We start from the raw sequence: 24,417 nt of genomic DNA, 5'->3' as shown, positions 1-24,417 counted from the left end.
ACTGACCTGCTGCGGTGATAAGCCAGTCACTGACTGTTCCTGCAGAACTGGGGAGAATAAGCTCTCTGGGAAAATCCAATATTTAAAGGCTAGAAATACTTGCTAAAATTGTGTGTGTGTGTTTAAATTTGGTTTTTGGTTTTGTTTCTTTTTTTTTTTTTTTTTACCTGAAAGATCATGTGTAGATTGTATGCATATTATATTTCAAGTGTCATTCTGGTAAATCTAGGCAAGCTTTAAAAAAGTACTACTTTTATCACTCATACAGGATGCAACATGACTGGGGAATATGAAATATTACTTGTCATATTTAAGTCCTGATGTGGAATCTTTTTCAAGTATTTTTTACCAATATATGAAAGGTGTTTTAACTTATTTACGAGCAGAGAGTAAAGACAGAATGAAGCTGTACAAAAAAAAAAAAAAAAAAAAAGAGTTTCTCATCATCCTGATTTTGTTACACCTAAGAATTTTTAAACAAAGGCCTGGATTTCATTAAATTTGCAGGGAGTGGTGCTGGTGGGGTCCTGACAATGGTTTGCAAGATAAACATATTCCCCATCTTTAATGAACTGTTCATTTAGGGAAATTCACATAGCAGAAAAATGAGGAAGCAGAAAGAAAAAACAAGCAAGCAGGAAAGGCTAAAGGGATGGCTAAGTCTTTGCAAAATTTTAAAGAAGTAAAGGTTTACATATTACTTCAGTAAGTGGCTTATGACTGCTGCAGTTGGGCATGTGTCTGAAAAAGGAAGTAAAAGGCAAAAGCAACAACTTACTCTCCTCTGGGGTGAATCAGAATAGTCAACTTACTCCTTTTCTTGTGTTATTTACACAAACATTTACTTTCAGGGTTGCCAGATTTTTTTCATTTGAAATAGAAGTGAAGACCACGGTGAAATTACAATAGACACTTTGAAACTATGAAATGCCAGAAGAGCACTGTGGAAAGGAAACAGCTGTGAAAAAGATGTCAATATACTGATTCTGGAGACTTATGTTTTTTTTAAGTAAACAATTGCTAGCCTGTTCATTGGACATTATTATTATTTTTTTTTCCAGACTTCTGTCATCACCATGGGTATTAGTTATCAGAGTTTCCTGTGACCAGGGATAATGAGTGCATGTCTAATGCAGGCAAAAGTACCCCTCAACTTTAGAAGTGGTACTTGCCTTTTGGAGGAGAGGTGACTTGATGGATATGAGTCATGCTTGAGTTTTTGTCTCTATGGTCACTGTGTTTTATGGCCATGTACAGTTTTTCAGTCTCCTGAGATGTCAGGCTTGTCACCTGTCAAAGCTCTAGGATCATCATGTTTTACAAAGAATTGGAACCTATACATTTTGTGCAAGTTTACTGTGAAGCAATTAATCCTTGCTTTGATGACAAGGACTAAAGTGATTTTGAAGACATACTGATGTCTCAGCTTGCTATTCCACACATTACAGAAAGCTAAAATATGCCACTAACTGGAAAATTGGTCTGTTTTTGAGTTATGTTTCAGAGATAGTGAAAGGAAAAATAGGCAATAGCATGGCTACTGCTCTTTAGTTATTATTCTGCTTTTTAGGGCACAGAAATTAACCATATCGAAGTGTAAATATAATGCCATTGACAATTTTATAGAAGAAAAAGTCCTGTAAAATTGAGAAAGGTCATTTTTGTGTACCTGCTTTTAGGATATATTTTTCAAAGAACAAGAGAATGAAGGATTTTGGATGAAGTGAAGTATCACTTGTCTCAAGGCTGCTGAGCAAAATGATACATTTCACCAGGCAGTGCTATCCACTAGCGTGTTAGACAAATTTGAAGTTTGCTGTGGAAGCCTGTTACAGCCAGGAAAGTTAATGTCATCTGTACAAAATAAGAAAATTTCCCTATTCTCAGCTTTTTTTTTAATGAAAAAGGATAATGAAAACTGAGTTGAACTGCTGTAATTGTTTTGTTAAAGCTTTGCCTTTGATTTCCTCAGCTGCTTTTCAAATAGCTGTATTTTAACAACTTTTTTTCTGATTTTCTTTCCTTGAAATAACACTCACAATAAATAATTATTTAGAAGAACTAAGGCCAGCCTTCTATCTTATTATGAAGTACAAACATGCGATAAGTGGCAAGCATGACCCAAAAGGACCATCTGCCTAGGTACATAGGGAAAAACAAAATTAAGAAACTGTAATTTGTCCAGTTCAACCAGAAAAGAACTGAGATATGAATAATAACACACATTGATTAGCATAGAGTAGCCAAGACCATGATATGAATCATAGAATCCTTAGAGTTGGATGGGACATTTAAAGGTCATCTAGTCCCTGTAATGATCAGGGACATCCACAGCTACATTACATTGCCGAGAGCTTTATCCAGCCTCACTTTGAAAGTCTCCAGAAACACCAGGGCATCTCTAGGCAACATGTTCCAGTGCCTCACTGTCCTCATTGTAAAAGATTTTTTCCTTATATGCAAAATAAATCTACCCTCTTTACATTTGAAATCATTTCCCCTTATAGCTCCCCTTTAAATACTGAAAGACTGCTATCAGATCACCTTGCAGCCTTCTCTTCTCCAGGCTGAACAGCCCCAGCTCTTTCAGCCTGTCTTTGTAGGAGAGATGTTCCATCCCTTGGATTATTTCTGTGATCCTCCATTGGATGTGTTCCAACATGTCTATGTCTCTCTTGTACTGAGGTCTCCACATCTGGACTCAGTACTCCAGGTGAGGCCTCACCAGCTCAGAGCAGAGGGGCAGGATCACCACCCTCAACCTGCTAGTCACAGTTCTTCTGATACAGCCCAGGATATGGCTGGTTTTCTGGGTTGTGAGGACACATTGCTGGCTCATGTCCACCTTACCATCCACTAGTTTGCCGAGGTCTTTTTCAGCAGGACTGCACTCAATCCTTTACATCCCACAGTTTTTATTGATAGTGGAGGTTGCTTCAACCCAGGTGTAAGAGCTTGTATTTTGATTTATTGAACCTCCTGGGGTTCTCCTGGGCCCACTGGTTAAGCCTGTCTAGGTTCCTCTGGATGGCAGCCTCCCATCCCTCAGGTATGTTGACCACACACCACAGATTGGTGTCATCAGCAAACTTGCTGAGGGTACACTTGACCCCACTGTCAGTGCCATTAATGAAGATATCAAAGAGTATTTGTCCCAGCACTGAACACTGGGGGACACCACTCATCGCTGGTCTCCATTCATACATCCTTTTTACCCTTCTTAAAAATGGATGTGATGTTGCCTTTTTCCAGTCACCAGGGATTTCATCTGATTGCCACGACTTTACAAATATCATTGAGAATGACTTGACAGCTACATCAGCTGATTCTTTCAGGACTCTGGGATGCATCTTATCAGGACCCACAGTGTTGTGAATGTTCAGGTTCCTCAGGTGATAATGAACCTGATTTTGGCCTGCGGTAGGAGGGACACTGTTAGAGTCCAATCCTACCAAAACAAACATCTGAGGGCTATGTGACGAGTAGTTATTAGAGAATATCGAGGCAAAAAAGTTATCAAGTACTTCTGTCTTCTCCTTGTCTGTTGTTACCAGCTTGCCTATTCCCCTCGCTAGAGGGGGGTATGTCCTGCTGGACTTTCCTTTCCTTGTTGAGGTACCTGTAGAATGAACACGAATTAATATGATTCAAAGAAGACATTGAAAGGATACATATGACATAATTCTCCAAGGGCTGTTTATTATCATGACTTATCCGGGATCACAGAAATAAGGAGTGATAGTTTTATAGTAGATAGTTTTAGATAGTAGTATTAGGAAATACTACTTCTCTGAAAGGGTAGTCAGGCACTGGAATGGGCTGCCCAGAGAGGTGGTGGACTCACTGACCCTGGTGGTGTTTAAAGAGCGTTTGGATGTTGTGTTAAGGGACATAGTATAGCGGGAACCATTGATGAAGGGCGAATGGTTGGACTGGATGATCCTGTGGGTCTTTTCCATCCAAATATCACAGTAGCATTGAGAAATCCAATAGATTTATAGTTGTATATAAACTCTTATATTAGGCAAATGTTATTTGTTGAAATTGAGTCTGTAAATGAGAAAAGATAATTTCTGACAAATACAATTTTCACAGTGAAATCTTTTTTTCTAACAATTATTGATGTGCCCATTTGTCATTTTATGAAAAGATAAGATCTCATTTCTAGTTGTATTGTTTGAATTATTTAATGATTTTGTGCTTTAGAATCAAACTAATTTACAACAAAACATTTTAAAGATTGAAATACAGATAAACAAAACATTTCCTAGGTTTTGGAATAAAACTATATTTCATTCATAAAATTAATAACATTCAGCTTCAGGTTTTCAAAACTGGGAGTTTTCAGGCTCCTTTTGAATGGGAACAAACACAGGTTGATTTCTTTTCCAGTGTAAATTCAATATTAAAAAAAAAAAAAAACCTCAAATCTGGCACTGTTACTGGTTAAATACATTAATAATACAATCTATTTGTCTGACTAAAATTTACAGTATCTAAACTAACCTTTGTCTTTTAAAAAAATAAATTCTGCTTTTATTTTAGAAAAAAATAAGTCATTTGTCATACTATGGATCTTCAGTGTAATTTTTGAACAAAAAATAAGAGAAAAATATCACAACTAAACTCAGAGCCTCAGTTGAAGTTGCTAATACTGATTTGATTTTAAACATCTGCACTGCATATTAGGAGGGCAAAGATGTAGTAAATATACTCTTGACTTAAGAAGCAATGTGGGTTTGTCTTCAGTGGAAATGTATAGTCAGGAAAACATCACTTTCTGTTAAAGAGTCCTTTTGGATATGTCAGGATTAAAAGATTTCAGTAGTCATCTACTGGAAAAGAAAAATGTATCTGTACAATGAAATAGAGAGATTGGCAGAAAAATTCTCTTGGCACCCTTAGACAACCAGGGTACCTCCTAATTACTGTGCAAGACAGATTGAGAAATGAAGAGATGTAGATCTTTTGTAACCACAGATAGAATATAAACTTTTTTTTTGTGTGTGTGTGTGGAAAAATCTGATTTTGAAGAAAAAGCATTTTCTATCATTTGATGACAACTTCCTGACACAGTTCTAACTCTAGGTTATAGTAAGTGACAACTTTCTAATAACAACTGAAGACTTCTGGTTTTGAGTAATTTCTGAACATTGATATTGGGAGGTTCTGAGGTTCTCCACTACACTGTCTACTACAACCTTGCCAGCAAAAATTTTAACTTCCCACCCTGTACAACGAGAAAAATGCATGACTCTCTTGAGAACCTCTGTAAGATATATTTTCCAGACAAAATACCAAGACAGGTACAATCAGGATATTAGATACTTCTAAAAGAATTTGGAAGAGATAACAAATGCAAATAACACAAAGCTAGAGAAGCTGTTACTACTCCAAAGTTATTACTCCAGAAGAACAGAGGAATGCAGATTGATAACAGATATGTTTAGTCTAAATAATAGAGACTTTCAGAGGACTGGGGTTTTTGATCAATATTTCTACAGGATCTTTGAAATAAATCTATGTTTAGGTACTGAAGACTTATGAACAGGCTTCTTTACCATAAAAGGTAATGGCCACTGTCTAGAAATTTTCCTGCCTGCTCTTTGCTGAATTTTTCAGTGGAAGTGTTAGGGTCAAAAACAAAATGTGTAGGACTGTAACTGTGATTTATGTAAAATATATATATATATATATATGTATATATTTATGATAATCAAGTGATCCTCTTTGTCTGAATACACTACCATTTGCAATGAAGATGTTCTGGAAGAATAAAATTAGAGGAAAAAACATGGAAAAAATGGCAAACCAGTGTAATAGAAGACATATTTACCTCTCCTCCAAAGAAAGGCTGATGGAGCCGGGCTTGTTCAATTTGTAGGAGAGAAGATTCTGTGAAGACTTCACTATAGCCCTGCGTTATTTGAAGGGAGCTTATAAACAGGAGGGAGAATGACTCTACACAGGCAAATGGTGATAGGAGATGTAGGAATTGGTTTAAACTAAAAGAAGTGAGACTCAGATGCTAGGAGGAATTTTTTTATTTGAAGTATGGTGAGGCACAACTGCCCAGTGCAGTTGTGGCCGTCCCATTCCTGGAGTTGTTCAAGACCAGGATGGATGGGGCCCTGGAAGCCTGTCCTAATTCTTGATTTAATGGTTGACAGTCCTGCCTATGGCAAGGGGGTTAGAACTAGATTTTCTTTACCCAAATAGATTATCTTTAAGGTTCTTTCCAACCTAAGCCACTCTGTGATTTTACGATTCTGTGATTCACTGTATCTGGAGTGTAGACAAAGCCAATGCCAATGAACCCATAATGGCTTCCACATACTAAGGAAGACATAATATTTCTTGCTCTGAATCCAAGTAAAACAGACTAAAATAGTATGACTGGTAAAATATCTAAGCATTTCATAACTCTGTAGAATCGCTAATAACATTGTGTAAAAGCTAAGCTTAAATATTTGAATAACAACCATAGATCCAAAGGGGGAAACATCTTTGATATAGTTGAAAACAGCATAGAGGAGAAATTGCAAGGAGTGGAATCCACCAAAGAACTAAGGAAACAAAACGGACAAAGAGGGTGTCTGTTAAAATGAGATTTCTACAAAATAAGATAAATGTCCCTAAGTCTTGATCCCAAAAATAAGGTGTTAAAAGCAAGTTAAATCACTTCTTATCTTTCTGGGAAGTGGACATAGAAGTGTAAAGCACTAGCAATGAGGAAAGGAAGATGTGGAAGAAAGAAGTCATTTCACTCTGAATTCATTGTTCCTAAGGAATGACCTTGGCTTAACTTGACCTCACTGATGAGCTACAGCTCTGAGTGCCTACTGGAGATGCATTCCTCATGGTGATTGTGTACTGATGGCCGCTTTAGGTTGAGCTTGTTCAGGACTAATTACTTTCTATATTTAGTGTTAATCAATTAACTTATGGCAATTAAGAAGTAGCCATTTACAATATTGTCATTTATTGTTAAAAAGTAACCATCAAGTAAATAGTTGTTTTTAAATATGAGACTTGTCTGATTAGTCAGTCTTTTAAATACCTCTACTTTATTTTTAGAGTAAACTCCAGTTTCCCAGCTAGTAAACATAGGTATCTTTATATTCAATTGCAACACAGAAAGAGGGCTTTTCACTTCCAACATTTGTGTTGGATTTTGTATTCAAAACTTTTACAGCTCTTACTAGTTTAATACAGTATATTTCCTAATAAAATTGGGAAAAAAATCAGGGCAAATTGAATTACCAAAGTTCAAATATGCAAAAATCTTCAGTCTCAAATCTTCAGATATCTTTCCTCAGTGTTTTCTCTTCCTGTTAATTTTTATTTATGAAGTTTACTGAAACTTTTAGATCTGTGATGATAAGAGATAGTTGTAGGAGTGTTATAAAATAATTATTTCCTTGAGAAATATGAAAAACACTCAGCCAGCTTACTTGGAGCCTTTTTTATGATGCTGATTCTCTTTACAGGTACTCAGTAAACTTAGCTAATTAGGAAGCTAGATCAGAAAGCTATGTAATCTGTAATATCGACTCTACAAGCTTACAAATACATTTTAATTTCAAGTAGCTGAAGTTTGCTATCTTAGAGAAGTGATTAACAAAAGTTAGTGTGTCAGATTAATATTTCAGGATGCATTTTCGGCTGAAATCAATTTCTCAATAAAAATGGTAAGGGAAGTACATGTACAGAACTTGTAACATGAAATAATACAGGCAGAATGTTCCTGACATTTGTATTTATTTGTATTTAGTGTGTTACATATTTGTAAAAAAATTATGTAAAATAAAAAGAAAACCTACACATTGGTCTTCAAGACATCTGCTAAAAGTGGAATGTATTAAACAGCCTGGAAAGTAGAAAAATAGACAACAGTATTATCAGTTCTCACTCTTTTTCTTCTCTTAATTCTCATATGCCAGGAAATCAATGAGGCCACAGCTGAACAAAGCTTAATGCGTTGTAAGATTCAAACATGAAAATATAAGCCAGCGATGTTACTAGTTGTATTTTATATTTATTTTATGGTATCAAAAGGCTCAGATAAAGATTAACATTTGTTGTTCCAGATTGAACACAGAAATGAAAAGTTGGATTTTTTCTCCTACCTAACTAGTAAAAGAACTGGTAGCATATACGAAATAAATGGAATATAAATAACAGAATGAGACATCAATGAACAAAAATTCATTTTTTGTTGTTGTTGTCTACATTTAGAATGGTAGTTTAGACAGGATGCAAGGGAAAAGGAAAACAGGATATTCCCTCAGGATGAAATTTGGAGAGCTAGATAAGGGTAATTATCAACACCAGACTCTGACAAGTGTGAAAAAACATTGGAAACTGTAGGAAAGAAAAATAGCAGAGTGACTGAAGAAGGGACAAGAATAAAAAAATTAGAAAATTAACTGTTCAGTAAATTTTATTTTCCTTGTCAAATGTGTAGCTTTAGGATTTATGTAGTGCATACTTATTCTGAAGACAGGATGATTAATTTTCTCTCATTTTTTTCTCTGATGCTCAAATAACAATATCAGAGCACTCCACAAATAAATAAATAAATAAATAAAAATTAATCTTCAGAGCACTTTGGTGATATGAAGAGATAGTGTGATTCCCTATTTTACTGGTACTAGAGAGATACAAAGAAGTCAAGAGCATTAATGGATTTTTAGAGTCCAAGTTGAGGCCATGCAATCGGGTATTCTAGCATGCACCACAAGGCATTTTAAAGGTTTGCAGCATTTTTGTATCAGATCCATGAAACTGGACACTTCTGTAGTGTGTCAGGTCAGGCTCAGAATATGAAGAATGCACAATTAATGACTGCTTGTGAAAGGTTACTTAATTTCATGCAGGAATTCCTTATTAAAGATAAGAATTTTGCAGCATAACGTTTGGCCCCTTTTACTATGAGGCCTCCCTATGCTGAATCCTCCATCTCAGTTTCATCTTCTTCAACAGATAAAACAAACCAAACAAGAAAGAAAACAAAAAAAATCAACTTTTGTAATTTGATCTGTCCTCTAAGATGACAGAAACTTCACATACTTTTGCAAACCACAACCTGTACATGAAACAGACTCAAACTTCCTCTGCTACACAAAACTTGCCTGTCATGAATTCTCTCTTATTCAATAAAGTCATAAATGTGAGATTTGTGACTTGAAACTGAGAGTTTTAAGTGGAAACTATATAAATTTATTAATTCTGTGTCAAATATTTAATGTTTATATTACATTGATTAGAATAAGATATTAAAATGTAAATCGGTGAATTACAGAAGAATTAATATAGTACATCTAGTAGCACTTATTATGGTTGTGATGGTTCATTTTAGTAATAGTGCTACTAAAGTAAATCAGATATTTTAGCAGTTCTTTCACATGATTGCAGTAAAACTGGTTTAACAGTTAATCCTGCAATCTTTTTCCCATGGTTCTATATCATAATTTTTGGAGAATGTCCTCAGTGAAAAGTATTTACTTTTTGGTCCAGGTTGGAAGAAAACAAGTCTGAATGCTTATTTTTATTTTCATTTTTTTTAACAGAACATAAACTTCTGTTTCCTCCCAACACATCTGTCGGACAGGTACCATTTTGTCAGACTGACAGTCCTCATTATCAGTTATCATATTTTGTACTTTTTGACCTGTATCAACCTCAGAGTTAATATATGTTTATCTTCTTTTATTTGTCTAATCACTTGGATAACAGAAATATCTTACAACTCAAGAGGTGCTTTCTAGTGTCCCGAATATCTGTTTTTCATTACAAGTGTGTCTTGCCTCTTTGATTTCAGATTAATGCATTAGAACACCTAGTGTCCTCCAAACTATTTGTCAGGCCACCCATGCCATATTTGTAGAGGTGAATAATTCTGAGAAAAACCGACATAAGTAACTTATTAACTCACATATCCTCCCTTCCTTCCATCAACTATTCGTGCTAGATGAAAGTATGTTACATGTAGTTACTTTGACAAGTAGTTATCACAAAATGTAGACTTACAAATTCAAATTTTTCTTTTCCTGTGTTAACAGGTCTTGGACATTAACTTAAACATCTTAAAGATCTTTTTTTTTTTTAAGATTCTAGGAAGGAATTTGGAATCCCACTGCAACTAGGGAGAAGTCTGCAAAGTGCTTACATATGACACAAGTTTTCAAGTACTGAATACATTTTAAAACTAAATATACTTTCTCACATTCAGTATACAATCTGATTTATTTAGATACATTTACATATATTATATGTACTAAATATATAAATTATACATATGTTATATATACTAAATAATGTATCTAAATATGTACATAATTATATATAAATATATATATACATTATTTAGTATATATAATTTATATTATATTATATATTATTAGATGATATATTGCATATATCATAATATATATACTATTTATAATTTATAACTAAATTATAAATATATATATATCTTTAGATACATTATTTAGTAATAGGTTATTGCACTTTATTCATCTATCACAATATTAATATGAAATATTACTCCGTGAGAATTACAAGCAATTGCTGATTTTCTGAAAAGAATTGTCTGAGATGTTTTTTCTAGTAGTTTGATTTAATCTTCTAGTAGTTTAATTACTGGGGACATTTAATAGTGGTGTAAATAAATAGGTGGTATCTCAAAGAGCTCTGTGTAGGATCTTGCAAGTGAGTATGACTTTCTTGAAATAATATTTCATATTTTTTCTGACGTATAACCTGTAAAAATACTGCTATGAATTATTTTCATTTTTACTGAAGATGAGAAAAGTGTCCATGAACATGTTCTGAGTTCTTAAAAAATTAATTATTAGATTCACTCAGTCAGCCTCCTCTCATAACCAAACAGAGTGAATTCTCTGCAATCTGAAGTGTATTAAGTGTACTTCACAGTATGTAACCTCAGCATGTCTTCAGATGACATAACGCTGGGAGGACTGGCTGATATGCCAAAGGGTCATGCTGCCATCCAGAGGAACTGGTACAGGCTGGAGAAATGGACTGAGAAGAATCCTATAAAGTTCAGCGAGAAGTGCAAAGATCTACAGCCTGGAAAAGAAAAAAAATAATTCCATGCACCAGTAAATGATGGGGAAGTTGGGGATGCTCAGGTGAAAAGCAGCCGGGCAGAAAAGAACCTGTTAGTCCTTGACTGACACCAAGCTGAACACAAATCAGTGATGTGCACCTGCAGCAAAGAAAGTCAACTGACTTCAGGGTTCTGTTAGCATCAGGTCAAGGGAGGTAATCCTTCCTCTCTGCTCAGCACTGGTAAGATCATGCCCGGAGTGCTGGGTCCAGTGCAGGGTTCCTCAGTACAAGAGTCATGGAACTACTGCAAAAGTCCAATGACATGCCATGAAGATGTTTAAAGGACTGGAGCATCTCTCCTATGAGGAAGGGCAAGAGATCTGCACTGTTTAACATGGAGAAGATTCAGTGTCTCTTATAAATGTCTATAAATACAGAAAGGGTGGTATAAAGAAGATGGAGCCAGCCTCTTTTCAGAAGTTCCTAGTGATAAGATAAGAGGCAATGATCTCTTGATCATTGCTGGAATACTGGAATACTGGAGGTTCTGCTCAAATATCAGGAAGCACTTCTTTACTGTGTGGGTGAATGGAGCACAGGCTGGAGATCTTCAAAAGACACCTAGATGTGGTCCTGGGTGAACTACTTGAGCTTGAGCTAGGAGTTTGGACCAGATGGTCTACAAATGTCCCTTCTCACCTTAACTAGTCTGTGATTCTTGGAACCAGTGTTTTCAAACAAGAACATTAAACTTGGGTAAAAGCAAAAGCTGAACAACAACTGCAGGGCAAAAAGCCCAGCTATGTGAGGAACTTTCTAGTGTAATCTTGAATAGACTGAACTCCTGAAACCACTGAGAACTGTTTTAACAATTATTTTTTGTGATAGCATACATAAACCTCAGACTGGTGTTCAGCATGAGAAAAAAAGCAGAGTATGTCTATGACTGTAAAAAATATTGGAGGAAATGAGCTGCATTTGTCAGTACAGTCAAAAGAAAGATTACAAAATAACTTAAAGAGTACATTGTCTGATGGGAAGAGCCTTGAGCTAGATCTCAGACAAGTCAGATCCTTTTACTGACTCTGACATTTCATCCCATTTACCTTTGATAACTTGTACTCCATTTGCAACAAAAGGAGCATGTGAAGTTCCTTGAGGTCTACTTAAGAAAAATGAGATATCTTCTGAAAGTTTATTGAATCAGTTCATAATTATTTTCTTATGCTTTGAGGATAAAGATAGAATGAAATCATGTTCTTCATATTAGTTCTTACAGGCATGACATTTGTTATGACACAGTATAGTTACTTCCCACCCCCCAAAGGTACTGCAGCCATGTGTTCCTTTCAAAAGCTTTTTGCTTCGTAAAAAATGTTTCATGAAATAGTGAATGATTTGAATAATAAGCTGCATTTGAAATTATTAAAGTCAGTGGAAAAAATTAACTGAATCTTCTTTCAAAAATAACAAAGCAAAATAATGAATACAAGTATTTTGACCTTCTGTTTGCCTTCAACCACCCAATGAAAGATCATATTACAGCTAACAACAACTGACATGATCTCTTACAAAATAGATTCAGGCTGTTTACTCATTCTCCTTTCCTTTTTCGCCTTTGGTGAAAAGGATGAAGTGAAGATATGTAGAAAAGACAGTGTGTAAAATGTCTTTAAAATTCTCATGATTTCAACCTTTACTTATTTAACTTGCAAGCAAAAAGATTTACTTCTGTAATTGCTATTTGCACTTTTGTTGACTGCATTCTAAAACAAACTATATTCTTGACTTTTCTCACGTTGTGGTAATAGATTGCTGCAGGACAAATACTACCTTCAGTTATTGATGTGCAAAAATAGCAACTTAATTTGAAAACAATGAGGCCACAAAAACTGTTATCAGGCAGTATTTTTGCATTGCTGAATCTTTATCATTGTTCTAACATACATAAAAGAATCAATCAAGTTCTAAGGATGACAGATGAAGACAAAGAAAAAAATATGCAAACAGTGGGAAATGTCTCATTTCGTTGACTGAACCAGAAAGATCTTGGTAAAAATATAAAGTGAATTAATCTAAAAATAATTATCCCCAGAGGAAAAAAAGAATTATCTCTCACCAATCCCTCTGAGCAGTGCAGGAAAATGAGGAATGGGAGCCATTATAGGTCTATAAAACTATATCATCTGCAGCTCCTTTATGGTTGCTCTCTACCTCTGTTCCATGTGGGGTCCCTCCCATGGGATTCAGTCCTTCCTGAACTGATCCCACATGGGCTTCCGACAGGCCACAGCTCTCCAAGCTCTTCTCCAACACAGCTTCATGCCATGGTGCTCACCCTTCTGGCACTGTTCCAGCATGGGTTCTCACAGGCAGCAGCTCCCCCAGACCTTCTCCACCACAGGACACTCCCCCTCCATGAGCTGCAGTTCCGGCCAGGGCTGCTCCTGAGGGGGCTTTGTATGGGCTTTGCCACCTCCAGGCCCCATCCATTACTGATCCATGTGTTCCTCCACGGCTGCATGTGGAGATCTGCTCCACGCAATCATGCAGCCTGTGGGCTGCAGAAGGACAGCCTGTTCTTCCATGGGCCTTTCCTGGGTTGCAGGAACCTGTTGCTCTACACCTGGAGTATCTCTTCCTCTCCTTCTCTACTGCCACTGTGGGCTGCAGGGCTATTTCCCCACATTTCTTCACTCTTCCATTCCAGATACTGCTTTACAACATTTTTTGCCCAATCTTATATCTGCTCTCATAGAAGTGCAAGGAGCGTTGCTTGAGGCTCTGCTCTGACTTGGGACTGGTCCCTTTTGGAGTTGGATCTGGCTTTTATCTGCTATTGAGCAACTTTGGGACTCTGCTCACAGAGGCCATCTGACATCCCTATTACTACCAAAACCTAATACACCTAAACTGAGTTTTAATGCTATGTACAAAGAAATATAAGCCTATTTTTTATTTTTACATTACAAGTGGATAGAATAGTCCACAAACGGTTGACTCAGAAATACAGATAAGTGGAAGGCTACAACAATGAAAGTATCAGACAATCTGAAAATATGTTTAAAAGAGGAGGGGATTCTATTGTCTTTTTCCCAGTGAGAGAGTAAGAATTAAATGGTTATGTACTTGCAGGATTTATAAAATAAAGTGTTGTCTGGCATATGATTCATTCTGACTTCAGCTTTTCTCTGGAATCAGTTTACAGCAGAAGTCATCTCTTTTGCAAACACTCAAACTGTTTTGTCTTTCATTTTTGAATGCAACAGGAGGTTTGGCTTACCTATATGACTTCTAATTAAAAACTTATAAGTAAACTTTTGAATGGGAGCAGAAATAAAGTAGCTGGTTTTAAGTACCTTCTGATTTCAAGTCCACTATTGAAGAGACCATTTTCCTTAGCAATTTTACTGTAAATTAGATATTTTCTAAGAGACTTTAGGTCACTCCTTATGTAACTTGCACTGAGGTATTTCGGAAAAAAGAATATGTAGCAAGAATACTAATGAGAAGAAGAAATTAATAAGTATAAAACTAGGCCACTGATATTATTAGTGTACAAGATTTGCAATCTTGAATTTTGTCAACGATTTATGGGCTGGTTCAGCCTGATTCTGTGACTAGTGGGATGGAAAGATTCACGAATCCGTGCCTCTGGAAAAGTGAAACAGGCGACCCTGAATAATTAAAAACAGTAGCAATGATCTGAGGAGAAAAAAACTACTTTACTAAATATGGTATCGGAATGCAAGATAACACACTATAATACAATATAATACAATATAATTAGAATTGGAACTAAGAAATCAAATATAATGAGAGAGGGTGTTTGAAAGGTGGAAAGGCCTCACCATAACACTGAGGTGAAACATGCAGTTGAGTTAAGCAGCCGGGATAAGAGACAAATGAAAAAGGGCAGGTCAAGTGATCTATGAAAGCTTGTATCTCCTCTCTGAATGCAAAGTCCTCTGGGACATGTAGTTCTACTTCTCTTCCGGACAGGTGCCTGGAAATGGAGCATTAACTCTTTAACTCCCAACGCGCTACATGATGTTATGATGTGGAATACCAATAACCAAAAATCACAAAACCTTGACATTCCACCCCTTATTCTACATCACTACAACATGCTTAATATATACAAAAAAACCATAATAACCAAACTTTAAACACACGCACATACATATATATGAAATTACTGACTGCACTCCCTCAATTTGATCAGAATTCCAGTTATACCAGTTTTATTCTGTTATACCAGTTTTGATCTCTGTATGCACAAAATTTCTCACTCTTTTTTTCATGCACTCAATCCACTTAATGGAAAGCTTGCATCGTTACTGAATTTACTTAATGGCATTTCTATAATTCTTTAGTCATAGTTATAGAACTATCCCATTTGATAGACTGGCATAAGCATTGGCATAAAATATAATGAAATAACTCACCAAGATAGAAAGTAAGATGCTTAATGCATCTGTAACTAAGGGTGACAGACTATATTTTTTACCTATTTTAGGAAAACAAGGCATATTTCTACAGTTCTACATGATTATTTAATATTCTGGAAATTACTTTTTAGACAGAGACTGGAAAAGTCCACTTTTACTTTTTTTTTCTTTTTTTTTTTTTTTCTGGTAGATGAATGAAATAACTCTCAAATATATGCTATTTTTTCTCGAATAACCTGTTATAGAGATTTGTGTACTACTAAAAGTCTTCTGAAATACAAAAGCATGACCAAATGCAATAACACTGGATCAGCACTCATACATTCAGATTTAATTTTTGTTCTGAATACCTTTGTAATTCAGAACATGTTACCATATCTCCATAAACCTGTTTTTGAGTCACAGAATGAAAATCCAATAGCCATGTGATTCGATACAGCCAGTTAGCTGAAATGCAGTCAGGTGCATGGATTTAGCCACTCAGAGTAGTTAACCGGAGCCATCAGTTTCTTTGTTGCAATTTTTGCTACAATACACTCATACCACTCCCTTCTCCAGTATGGGAGGTGTTAAGCAAGCGAAGCTAAGCTCCTTTTGTTACGGAGCAAAGTCTCTTCCAATCTATAATCACCACATTGAGCTTTTTTCACATGACCAGTCCCCTTGGGTTTCTGTGAATATGACACACAAGCATGGCACGAAGATTTTCAGTAAAATCATTGGACAGTTAATCATAAAGCCACTTATAAAATTAGATTTTGCTTTTCTTTCAGTAAAAGAGTATTTGAAAACTTATTTGCTTTCTTGCTTCTAAGAAAGGGAAGAATCTCAGATTTCTGGAAAGGTCACATCATTTCAATTCTAGGAACTCTGAACATTAAGCTAATGCTCTGAAAAGACCTTCAGTTATGTAGCATTGACTCTTTTTTCTTTCAGTCTTTCAATCCAAGTACAAATCTACTGTATATTATTTTGCTATCACTCAAGAATAATTATGAGCTACCATACAACACAATATATATATCGAGGCATATAAAATATTTTAAATAAATTGATCAGATTTGATTGTTATGAAGAAAGATATCTTATAATCTAAATTTTAAAGATAGACAAGGAATGAAGAACAGGAGCACTAAGATGTAGATGGAGAACTAAGTTTCAAAAAGATAATGTAGTTTGACCAAGGTGTATGAATATCTACAGGGAAAATATCTACAGGGAACCAGTATCTTCTGGCTTCTATTTCAGAGTTTCACCACCCATCCTTCTAGAATAAGAATACTATGTTAAATATTTGTGCAGATACAAGGTACTGAAAGCCTCTATAATGAACTGCTGTTTTTCTGAGAAATTAAATCATCTTAAGGCCTGTGTTGTTGGTTTTCTGTTTGTTTTGTTTCTTAATTTTTAATGATCCTTACTCATTTAGCAAGTAAGTCAAGTCTGGATCATTCATTAAAAAATTATCACTACCTTCAATTTCTGGACAAAATTTTCTTATACATTTTTCAGAAAATGTACATTTTTTTTCCCTTCTAGGTTGCATATTTCCTGCTTTAACTTATTATATTTTTTTATTTACTTTGCCCATGTAATTAGTTTAACATTCTATAAAACTATAACCACATTTCATTTTGAAATACTGAGTGGTATATGGTTGGTATTAAAATAGTTAAAGTCTATTTCTTCCTCTTTTTCTTAGAATAAAGTTCATAAGCAACCAATGACATGGGCTGTAGCTGCTGAAGCTAAACTTCTAAGTAATCCTAAATGGAAAGAAGAAAATTGTTCCTGACAAGCTGAAATTACATTATAAAGCCTTCCATATTTTGAAAAGCCGTGAGTTGTCCTAGGCATGGAGCTTATTTCAGTGTTTAATGAAACCTGTTTATAAAGAAAATATCTTCCCCGATATCAGTTTTCAAAAACGTGTCTCTTAACCCCTGTTTTTTGTTGTTGTTGTTGTTGTTTGTTTTTTGTTTGTTTCTATTCGTTGTTGGCATGGAGACAAAGAGGTGCTCCACTACACTGATCAATGCATGGTATTATCAACATAACATTTTCAGTCAAGTTCCCAGGAGCCTTCCTCCTGAATCTGTCATTTTGATTCAGATAACTAAATCAGGCTAAGCACTGCAATGATAATGGATGACTTGCCTCATTAGCCGTCTCCTGCTGCTTTACTCTGTCAGGAAGCACCACTGTGACTGTCTGGATTCCTGGGGAAGGTCTGGCTTGCCTTATTTTATATTGATATATGTGTGCTTCTCTTATTTCTATCCATTCTTTTATCTATATTGAAGTATTTAGAGAGAAATGCAATCAGCATTTAATAAACATTTCATTTAAAGGAAATAGAGTTGAATTCTTTATTAAGATCCAAAATTTCATAGAATCCTAACAATACAGCTAGATTATCTTGTCACTCACTGTCTTAAACTTTCTCTTTTCTTTACATGATATCCTTCTTGTTTTAAGGCACTTTGTTTATCTGAGCATCCAGTGATTAAGTTAATTTCATCAACATACAATAATAAAAAAACCTAAGAACCATTCCTAGATGAGTGAATTGAATTGTAAATATACTATTGAACAATTACCTGCTTTGAAAAAAAAAAAAAAACAACACACCTGTAAATGATAGGACAAACAGATTTTCAACTGTAGTTATTACACAGGTGTATTACTGTTGTAACTGTAGTTACAACAGGTGTATTACAGAAAGCACAAGTGCAAGTAAAAAATGAATCCAGGTATATACAAGAGCTGGTCTGAAGGTAATGTCTCCTATTTTATTATGTTGGCCTATTATTTCAGAGGCAGATGTTGGTGATATGGCAGTAGAAGTTGAAACTTCCTGCCAATATCCCATTACATTTTGTTGCTGTGTGACAAATTGAAGCAGAGGGGCAGTCTGACAAAATAGTGTCTGTCATGGATGTGCTTACAAACCAAAGGTGTGCCATTGAATTCCTCCACGTAGAAAAAATTTCACCCGTTGACATTGATTGATGCATGCTAACTGTTGATGGAGATCAAACAGTGGATGTAGCTCAGTGAGGTGGTGGGTGGTGTGTTTTAGCAGCAGTGACAGCAAGTCACCTCCACTGGAGCAGATTTTTATGAGCACAGTATGCAGGCTCTTGTTCAAAGCTGGTGAAATTGCTTGGCTAATGGTGGTGACTATACTAAAAAAATAGTGTTGTGTGTCTTAGAATATGCTGTATCAAGTAAAGTTATTTTGCTCTTTGTTGTAGTTTCCATGTAAATAAATAGGAAGAATTACTTTCAAAGGGACATGCAAATGCAGCCACGCTGTCAATTTACATATTGAGATTGGAGTAGTTTAATTTGTATATTATCAACTGTGTTCATGGACAGATGATTAAATGTGGTAAAAAAAAAGTTTAAAGAGTTACATGATGATTTATTCACAAACCATGATTTTCTAAAATTGTATTACAGACATCCTCAGATATTTGAGCTATATACTGTCCAAAAATTTATCCAAATTAATAAAATGACAATATAATAAAAAAAATCTCTCTTAATACTTCCCCAAAAACCGACAACATGCTTTGAATTCTAAAGTCAGAGATTTATTTCTTACTGAGAAGAAACTTGGCCTCTGGCATTGAAATAATACCATTCCGTGAATGTCAGCCAAAACATCTTAACCACCTTCAGCTGGCAAGATACAAGGAAAGAGAACATTGTGGAGTTTTCCATTTAACTCCAGTCCATAGCATGGATAATTTGCTTTCAAAATTTACAGAAAAACAAACAAACAAACAAACAACAACTATATATTGTAGCTGAGCTGAGGAATTCCAGTTTCTGCTCCATGTTCAATCATGGAAGACTTGTATATACTTATCACAGCACCTGGATTACATTCACCAATTAGAGAGTTTCACTGCACTATTTAGAGAATTCTGGTGTTGACTGCCAGAGCATTCACAAAAATCTCATTTAGACAATTTAGTAAGAGTCAGAAATGGATTAGAAAATCCTTGCTTTTCTGCTCCACTGCAGTATAGTTTTTGATGTCACCAGCCAGACTGACACGTTTATTCAAAATCCAGTGGGGCTCGTAAATTCCTTATTCTCTAACTCACTTATAAAGTTAAATAAAACTCTTTATGAAGTATACTTATACATAACACAAAGATAAAGAAAAAGCAAAAAGGAAACTCTTGGTATTTTTTTTTCTTCTGTATTATGTCAGTGTTTGAAGAATTTAACTCAATTATCACCTCTGAGGTTTATTTGAGAAGTAGAAAATAATTATACACCTTTTTTTTTACATGTAGGAATATCTCAAGCAGCAGGGCATAGAGCATTTCAGGATTTTTCTCTTGTGTTCTCTTGAAGCTGTTCAACTATAGACAGGTTAATATTCAGTTGGGTAAATTAAATTCTGACAGATTCCCCCAGGGGATGAGTTCTTACCATGAGTACTCCTTGACCCAGAGTGTTTAACACACATAGTTTCCAAGAAGTTTCACTTTTGGAAATATATTGCTTCCTTGTTTTATTGAATGTAAGAAAAAAAACAATAAAATATATACACATTTCTGAATATGGTTTACAGTATGATCCCTTACTGGATTTTCAGATGCAGTCCATCATACTTCATGCTTCTACCTGCAGGTGAGTGTCATAAGTGGTGACTTTTCTTTCACCGTCATCTATAGTAACATATAGCCATGTGTACTCCTCAGGGATGCTTGGCATATCTGAATCATCATACACCACTTCTTACTCACCTCTGTCACATAATTACAACTCCACTTATATCAATATCCAGAACTGCATAGTTCAAACAAGATAATCAAAAGGGAAGCATAATGCTTGTCCCAAAAGAAGGTATCTCTCAACTCACATAGATGGAAATCTGAAATTGAGAAGCTGTTCCCTAAGCAGTTTCTTCTCCACAGTTTACAAATTATTCTTCAGATTATTTTGAAGCACATATAAAGAAGATATTCAGCCTCATATCATTTTTTACAGTATAACAGTCATGATGTGCTACTGCTAAAATTAAATATCTTTTGGTCCTTAAAAGGCCTCTATTTTAATTAAGACAGAAAACATAAGCAAAAGACCACTTATTGCACTTGTTAGGGTCAAAAGAGACTTGAAACAAGTTTTTTGCCATAGTTTTTTGAATAAAACTGAATGATTTTAATGATAAAATATGCATGATTCACAACTTAAATTATTCAAACATTTAAAAACTACCTCACAAAATCAATGTGATAATCTATTTATGTTTATCAATAAAAGATGTTTGATTATAATCATTCTGGACTTTGAAGTGTCTATAAGTACTACATTCCATCAGAATTTGTGTTTGTTTCTTTCATCTGGAATCAACTTCATATTTGGAGCACATCTGGGAAAATACAAAATACACAGCAACCTGGATTAGCTTGAGAAGTGGGCTCGTGAATTTAATGGTGTTCAGCAAGTCCATATGAAAGGGATTGCACCTGAATCAGGGCAATCCTCAAAATGAGTACAGGCAGGAGAAGAATTTGTCAAGAACAGCACTCTGAGAGTGCTCTGAGGGGTCCTGGGGGTCCCAAGGGTCCTAGTGGATGAAAAGCTGGACATGAGCCAGCAGCATGTGCTTACAGCCCATAATGCTGACAGTACCACAGGCTGCATCAAAAAATGGGTGGCCAGCAGGGATAGAGAGATGATTGCCCCCCTCTGCTCTGCCCTCATGAGGACTCATCTAAAGTGTCAAGGCCTGATCTCCAGCACAAGAGAGATCTGGAACTGCTGGATGGTGTCCAGAGGAGGCCCTTGAGAATGATCAGAGGTCTGAAGCACCCCTCCTACAAAGAGGTTGAAACTGAATGATCATTAAGATCCCTTCCAAGCCATTATGTGATTCTATTTCATTCTGTAATTCAGTACTAGACATCGCGGTGGGGGTATAGATTTTAGTTTTGATTTCACATCAGTCTTTTAGATCCTCAGAAAATGTTTTTGTGTCTCCCTCAGCTTTTCTTCAGAACTCACTGCTCCCATTTTTCTGTTTTCTTCATCTGGATGCAGTATACTTGTTGAGATACAAAAATTTCTACTTAAATTAAAGAATTTCCATGTCTTGCAGGCATTATTCTTTCTTTGTCTCCGTAATAAACCATACATACTTTTGTCAGATGAACCTGTTTATTGACTTCACTTTTGTTATCAGATTTTAGTATGTATTTCATTTTGCCTTTAAACCACCTTTGATGTATTTTTCCATCTCAACATTGTCCCTTATTTTCTGCTTGTTTTAGTTTGTTTGTTTTCATTTGTTTTGTTGGTTTGGCTTGGCTTTTTTGTAAGACCATTTTGGTTTCTGGTTTTGCTTTCTAGTTTGCTTTTTTGTTATTTCTTTGAAGTCATTACTCTTATTTGCTAAGATAACCTGTATCTTATTTAATGCCTTTGTACAGAATTAATATTAAGAAATATATTATTTCTTCTTGCATATAAGTTACTTATGGAATAAGTGTATGGCAAAACTTAGGCTATATCTGTACTGAATTGCATTCAACATACCTTTACATTTACTTGATGAAAATAACTTCTGTCTTCACTGTTCATCAGTCACGTTTGTACCCTCCATTCAAAATTTGGCCATAGTAAGTGCAAGATGCAGAATATTATTGCTTCTTCCCATATCAACCATTACATTTAATAAGCAGAAGAAACTTTCATTGGGTGATGTAATACTATTCTAAACTCCCTCAAAAACCTGAAGGTTATAAAACTGTATTTGTACTCCACCTGTGCCAATAAACAGTTTTGAGATGAGTTTGAGACTCAATGTGTCTCAAGGTAGTTTGTTCTTCTAACATTTCTTGGTACAGTAAACCTCCATTTTTACTGAAATGACATTAGATTTGTGGCATGATCTTTAATGGCCCATTTCTTTCCTTGTCTGGTGTTTGAAATATGAAGTTCTCCTGCCGCTTCAAAGGAAGATTATAAAATGAGACATACAAGTCATTTGCTGTGATGTGTGGGAGAGAAGTTACAAACTTTCTACCTTTTTAGAGGAAAGGAAAGAGGAAAGGAAACAGGAAAAGAAATAAAAGGGGAAAGGGAAAGGAAGGGAAGGAGCAAGGAAAATCCCTGAGCTATCATCCCCTTTTTACCAGCTATTGTCTGCTTTTTTACCAGCAAAGAGGATTTCTCACACAATTTTCTGAGCAATTTCTGGAACAGATATTTTGCAATTATGTTAATATTTCTACAAAGTGATTTCCTCATGCATATTTACCCCCACATGTTTGTAAGGCTACCATTATATTTTAGCTAAAGAAAGATTATGATGTTCTCTTTCTTTTGAGTCATTTCAGTTGTACTTCCTCCTACAGTAAATAATACTTAGTGAATTGAACAAAATCCTATTATTCTCTGTCAAGATGCTATTGTAAATTGAGTCACAGTGATTTTCTAGACTCAAAACACCTGTTGCTTTTATTCTTTGCAGTCTAGGAAATGAGAATTTACTCTTGAAGTAGGTGGCATTAAAATTCCGTTGTCTAGTGTCAAATATTTATCAATGCATAAAAAGAAAATATAAACTCTTTATAAAGCTGATGATGTGCAAGATTTATAAAACCTTTGTCTAACGTATATTTGCTACGATGCTGTTCAGTTCAATGGCTTGAATTTCACTATTTCAGATTGCACAGTGTTCACTTAAGTGTTTCTCTTTAAATAAATCTTCAGTCTCTGTAGAGCAGCACAAGTCTGTTAACTTAGAAGGTGTCTACTGTTTCTCAAATTGTTTAAATATAACCACATTTGATTATTTAGTACCTGTGACAAGCTATCAATGTAACAGTCTGTTCTTCGAAGTAATTTGCAATCTGCTTGCTTTACACTCTTTGTCTTGTTTTCCCAAATAATTGTCTTTAAAACAGTACTTTATAACTTATGCTCTTGCAACCGGAATGCTATTTGACTATAATATTGGTAGAGTTGAAATGTATGTTTATGCACTGTAAACACAAAGAGTATATTTTTTTATTCAAGAAAAAATTTCTGACAAAAATGCTAAAGAGAGCTCAAAGCATGCATTTCCAGGTATTCCTGTTTTGAATTCATGTTCCCATTCTAATCCTGATTGTCTTTTTCTGCTATCTTAAATTTCTCAAGCTTTTTTCTCTGTCCATGTATAAACCATATTAGAAATCCTGTGAAGAAACAGTTTCTTGGTTTTTCTATCAAGAGCAAGGATGCACAATAATTATTTAAATCACATTTCTAGCCAGTTCTTTCCTTTTATCGGCACTGATCTAGCTAATGTGAAAAAAAAATAATAAAAAAAGGGCGTGGAAGAATAATGTCACGTAGATAATGTGTTATTGGAGTAAAATTGCTTGTCAGTTTGCCTAATTTGGGCAAGGTCTGCTGGAGATGCTTTTACCTTCTACATAGTTTGGAAATGTCTTTGGACTAAAATTACTGAATTGTCAAAAACATCAGCAACCATAACATAGTTCACAAAATTTGCACAGACCTTGACAAGGCTCTGCAGGTATACTTCATTTATTTCATTTATGTATTTTATATGTTGTACATTAAAACAGAATAATTTTTAGACCTCAGATAGTATCATGATAGTGATTGTTCTGGAGGTTAATAGATGTGATAACTCAAACTTGTCTTCATGTTAGTAAGCAGGCTTAATTCTAAGTCCAAAAGGGTAAGTGAGAAAGATGTCAAAGTCATAAAGGATACAAATAAATACAGCAAATGAAGTTTCCTCTTAAACACTTCTTATAATATACTTTCTTTCAATCCTCAGCTTCTATTGTAGAGATGCATAAAATTGTAGAGATGCATAAAATAAACAAAAACCAACAAAAACCTT

At 35.1% G+C, this 24,417-nt stretch overlaps 1 long non-coding RNA gene across 6 annotated transcripts in view; it reads left to right on the top strand.

The window, feature by feature from the left end:
- LOC101751538 overlaps positions 1-24,417 on the top strand; it is an 85,365-nt gene that overhangs the window by 9,574 nt on the left and 51,374 nt on the right. For 5 of the 6 annotated variants that reach the window (XR_005858940.1, XR_003074507.2, XR_005858943.1 and 2 more), the window contains exon 3: positions 17,230-17,755. This is a non-coding gene — a long non-coding RNA (uncharacterized LOC101751538). The remainder of the gene's footprint in view (positions 1-17,229; positions 17,756-24,417) is intronic. The other variant, XR_005858941.2, reaches the window with a different exon arrangement.

This window comes from Gallus gallus, chromosome 3 (genome assembly GCF_016699485.2).
Source record: "Gallus gallus isolate bGalGal1 chromosome 3, bGalGal1.mat.broiler.GRCg7b, whole genome shotgun sequence".
NCBI lineage: Eukaryota > Metazoa > Chordata > Aves > Galliformes > Phasianidae > Gallus > Gallus gallus.
Note: the sequence above shows the minus strand (reverse complement) of the source record. Positions and strands in the feature narration are given on the sequence as shown.